This window comes from Portunus trituberculatus, chromosome 25 (genome assembly GCF_017591435.1).
Source record: "Portunus trituberculatus isolate SZX2019 chromosome 25, ASM1759143v1, whole genome shotgun sequence".
Lineage (NCBI taxonomy): Eukaryota > Metazoa > Arthropoda > Malacostraca > Decapoda > Portunidae > Portunus > Portunus trituberculatus.
In genome coordinates this window covers 18,249,205-18,254,204 of record NC_059279.1, presented here as the reverse complement: position 1 = coordinate 18,254,204, position 5,000 = coordinate 18,249,205, and the positions used below count along the sequence as shown (strand labels likewise).

Below are 5,000 nucleotides of genomic sequence, written 5' to 3'. Positions count from 1 at the left end.
AGAATATGAAGTACAACAAATCCTTTACACTTGACATGCAGGTGTTTGTCCCTCGTTTGTACTCCTTAGTGTTCCCTTTTTATAGACACACAGTATTAGGGTCGAGGTACGTGTTAATATTTATTGTAAGCTAATCTATGGGGGATATTACTGGGAGAGCCTTACTGTAGGTGATATTAGAGGCGCGTGTGTGTGGGCAGGACTTAGTGGAGCTCACCTAGAGGGAACAGTAGGTGGTTATTGCCTCATTGCCTGCTGTGGTGACGCTTTGGACATTTAGGGCATGCTACCGCTGTGTCTGGAGGCTGATGACCCGCCAATATTGAAGCCATGCGGTTATTGCCCCACGCTCTGATAGCCACCCACTCTCACTTCTATTAGTCTGTCTGTCCCCAAACCCTCACACTCATTCCCTTAGCGTGAGTGAGTTGCTGTATATACTAGTCAGGCACTCTTATGTCGTCACTCTTCTCTTAGCGTGTCTCTGTTGCTAGCTAGAGGATAGAGTGGTAGTGTTAGTCTGTCCTCAAACCCTCACACTCATTCCCTTAGCGTGAGTGAGTTGTTGTATATACTAGTCAGGCACTCTTATGTCGTCACTCTTCTCTCAGCGTGTCTCTGTTGCTAGTTAGAGTGATTCAGTGGTAGTGTTAGTCTGTCCTCAAAGCCTCACACTCATTCTCTTAGCGTGATTGTCTAAGTTGCTTTGTATATTAACCAAGGATGCTTATTATGTCGTCACTCTTATCTCAGCGTGTCTCTGTTGCTAGCTAGAGGGATAGAGTGGTAGTGTTAGTCTGTCCTCAGAGCCTCACACTCATTCTCTTAGCGTGATTGTCTTAGTTGCTTTGTATATTAACCAAGGATGCTTATTATGTCGTCACTCTTATCTCAGCGTGTCTCTGTTGCTAGTTAGAGTGATACAGTGGTAGTGTTAGTCTGTCCTCAAAGCATCACACTCATTCCCTTAGCTTGAGTGTCTAAGTTGCTCTATACACTAACCAGGGATGCTTATTATGTCTTCACTATTATCTTAGCGTGTGTCTGTTGTTCCTTAGAGTGATGGTCAGCTTGGTAGACGTGCTAGTCTGTCCCCAAAGCCTGACTGTTGCTCTTCTCGTCTTAGGCCAGTATTCAGAAACGCTTTGCTCTCTCTCGACGACTATTTTCAAAGGCCCTAGTTGAAGATACTCATGTTCTTAAGGGTATTTTTTATGGCTCTGGTTTTAAAGGCCATATTAAGAAACGCCTTGCTCTCTCACCACGACAATTTTTCAAGTCCCCAGAGACGACTAGCAGGGTTTTCAAGGCAGTTTTTCCTTCTGATAAACTAGAAATCTTGCTAATCCATCACCAGAAACATAAAAATGCCCTTAAGAACATGAGTATCTTCAACTAGAGCCTTTCAAAATAGTCGTGGTGAGAGACAGTAGAAGCCTCAGCTACCTAGTAAACCCAGTCAGAGAGTTGTGAGGAGTGTTGACTGTGCTAGACTCTGATCCGAGACAGCTATCCAGGCAGTGCCACGTGTAAATACGGAATGCTAAGTTAATAGATGAAGTGTGTCAAGGTAGCCCAAGAGTGCCAAGAAAGGTAGACACGGTGCCACTTAAGGTAGATAAAGAGAGCCAAGCTAACTACGAGTGTCAAGTAAGGTAGACAGATATTGTCATTAAGGTAGATATAGTGCCACTTAAGGTAGGGAGTGCCAAGGTAGATAGTGCCAAGCTAACCAACGAGTGCCAAGAAAGGTAGACGGTGTCAAAAGATAGATAGAGAGTACTAAGGTAGATAGATAGTGGTAAGGTATATAGAAAGTGCCAAAAGGTAGATGGAGAGTGCCAAAAGGTAGATACAGTGCCAAAAGATGTAGGTCCAGTTCAAAAAGTTAGATAAAGAGTGCCAAAAGGTAGATAGAGTGTGCCAAAAGGTAGATACAGTGCCAAAAGGTAAGTAGAGAGTGCCAAAAGGTAGATACGGTGCGAAAAGATAGATAATGAGTGCCAAAAGATAGATAGAGTGCCAAAATCTAGATAAACTGCTAAGATAGAGAGTACCAAGGTAGAAAACAAGAGCCCCTTTAGGTAGACAGAGTGTCAAGCTAGCCAGGGAGAGGAAGAGTCAAGAGAAGGTAGGTAGATAGCGGCGGGGTTAGCGGTGTTGGCGGCGGCGGCGGCGGCAGTGTGCGGTAAGTGCGGGAGGAGCGTAGTGGAGTGAGAGGGTAACTAGGCTTGACTGATGCAGAAGTGGGCGGCTTGAGATGAACTGAGGCTGAACTGAAGCTTCTCCCGCTCGTCAGGTGGAGGAAAACTGCTCCACGCCTCACCCAAACTTTGCTCCACTAATCAATACACCAAGAGAAAGAACCGCCGATCTTACTCCACTCAAGACGATCCGCGGAGGTGAGCGATCCAAACTTCTCCAATTCTTCCCGGCAACTGGAGGAGAAGAAGGAGGAGGAGGAGGAGGAGGAGGAGGACAAGTAGTGGACATCTTCCCTCCACTCTTCCGGCACAAGTGGAGGAACGCATCTCTGCACTGTCATCTCTAAACAGTCATCTCTCCAGCGCTGTACTGCAGGAAGGCGGCGACGCAGGTGTAAACAGTGAAGGTAAGTGTGGCTGGCCGTACCTGTCCTTTAATTAACACGTGTGATTCCGCGCGAGGAGAGGCGAAGGAGAGAGAAAGGAGGGACGGAATCTGAGATGACAGGGAGGGAGGGAGACTGAGATGGAAGGAGAGAGGAGAGGGAAGGAGAGAGGAGAGGAGAGGAGGAACACACGCTTGCCTCTCTCTCTCCCCTCTCCTCTCTCTCTCTCTCTCTCTCTCTCTCTCTCTCTCTCTCTCTCTCTCTCCCTCCCAGCTGCGGGCCATTCCCTTTCATTCTCTCTTATTCATTCCACATTTTTACCATTTTTGTCTCTCTTGAAAAGGCGGCGAGGTAACACCAGCGAAAATGTGGCAACGTGCTTCTCGTTTTCTCTTGCCCTGGGTGTCGTGGGTGGAACAGTGGTGGTGGTGGTGGTGGTGGTGGTGGTGGTGTAGCAGTGGTGGTGGTGGTGTAGCAGTGGTGGTGGTCGTGTAGCAGTGGTGGTGGTGGTGTAGTAGTGTTGGTGGTGGTGTAGCAGTGGTGGTGGTGATGTAGCAGGGGTGTAGCAGTGTTGATGGTGGTGTAGCAGTGGTGGTGGTGATGTAGCAGTGGTGTAGCAGTGATGTAGCAGTGTTGGTGGTGGTGTAGCAGTGGTGTAGCAGTGGTGTAGCAGTGGTGGTGGTGGTGTAGCAGTGGTGGTGGTGGTGGTGGTGGTGGTGATGTTTAATTTCCCACGACTCTCATTCATCTTCAAGAAATTTTTTTCCTTTCTCAACACAACTGTTCCAACTCTCTCTCTCTCTCTCTCTCTCTCTCTCTCTCTCTCTCTCTCTCTCTCTCTCTCTCTCTCTCTCTCTCTCTCTCTCTCTCTCTCTCTCTCTCTCTCTCTCTCTCTCTCTCTCTCTCTCTCTCTCTTACTCTCTCTCTCTCTTGGTGGCTTCACACAGAAAATTCCAACACACACACACACACACACACACACACACACACACACACACACACACAGCCAAAGGGAAGCGTGTGTTCAGTTTTGCTGCGCCGAATGACTCTCTCTTTGAGCTGATGCGCCGAATAACTCCCTCTTTGAACCCTCAGGAGGCATCTTGGCGAGTGGAGAGGAAGACATGGAGGAGGAAGAGGAGGAGGAGGAGGAGGAGGGTGGTGAACTAGGCTGCGGAAGGAAAGGAGGGAGAAGGAGAGGGAAGGAGAGAGAGGGAGAGAGGGATTCGTGTCGTTATACGTGTTTGGTGGTAAAGGAGAGTAAAGGAGAGTGAAGGAAGGAAGAGAGAGAGAGAGAGAGAGAGAGGGAGGGAGGGAAATGTCTGTGGTTTTATAAGGATGAGGAAAAGATGAATGGGTTTGTGTTGAAGGAAAGAAGGAAGGAAGGAAGGAAGGAAGGAAGGAAGGAAGGAAGGAAGGAAATATCTATCACTATACTGAAGGAAGGAATAACGAAGGAAAGAAGAAAGGGAGGAACAAGAAAGAAAAGGAAGATAAAGAGAGAGAGAGAGAGAGAGAGAGAGAGAGAGAGAGAGAGAGAGAGAGAGAGAAAGAAGGAAGAAATAAAGATAAACGTGTACCTTAATGATGAAAAGGAGAAAGGAAAGAAGGAAGAGAAAATAAAGAAGAAAGATAAAAGAAGAGAAAAAGGAAAATGTTTATTGTGTTTTATCGTGAAGGAGAGAGAGAGAGAGAGAGAGAGAGAGAGAGAGAGAGAGAGAGAGAGAGAGAGAGAGAGAGTCAATAAAACCGGAAATTAAACATGAAAAAGAAGAAAAAAGAGAAAGGAAAACCAAAAATGAATAGGAAGAAAGAAGAGAGAAAGAATGAAGGAGAAGGAAAGAAAGAAGGAGGAAAGAGAAGGAAGGTAAAAGATAGAAAAAAGCAAGCGAAGGAAGGAAGAGAATGAATGAAGGAAGAAAAGAAGAAGGAAGAATAGAAATAAGAAAGAGAAAAATTACGAAAATTGAAAGATAAAAAGAAAGCGAAGGAGAGAGAGAAGAGAGAGAGAGAGAAGAAGGAAGAAGGAGAAGGGAAGGAAAATAAGGAGGAAAGAAAAAGAAGAAGAGAAAATGAAGGAACTAGAGAGATAGAAGGGAGAGAATCAAGTAAAGAAGAAGAGAATGAAGGAAGAGAAGGAAGGAAGGAATGAAGGAAAGGAAGAGAAGGAGTAGAGAAGAGAATAACGAAATAGAGAGAGAAGAAAGATAAACAAGTAAAAGGAGAATGAATGAATGAATGCAGGAAGGAAGGAAGGAAGGAAGGAAGGAAGAAGAAGGAAAGAGAAGGAAGGAAGAAGGGAAGAGAAGAAAGGAGTAGAGAAAACGAAGGATGAAGTAGAAAGAAGAAGGATAAAAGTAAACTAGAGAATGAATGAAGGAAGAGAAGGAAGTGAAGGAAGTGAAGGAAG

At 45.7% G+C, this 5,000-nt stretch overlaps 1 protein-coding gene across 2 annotated transcripts in view; it reads left to right on the top strand.

Annotated features, from left to right (window-relative positions):
* The first annotated feature begins 2,334 nt into the window (after positions 1–2,334).
* The window catches only part of LOC123508776 (muscarinic acetylcholine receptor M5-like), a 184,553-nt gene continuing 181,887 nt past the window's right edge, over positions 2,335–5,000 (top strand). For both annotated transcript variants that reach the window (XM_045262676.1, XM_045262675.1), the window contains exon 1: positions 2,335–2,611. The gene's annotated coding sequence lies outside the window, so the exon portion shown is untranslated. The remainder of the gene's footprint in view (positions 2,612–5,000) is intronic.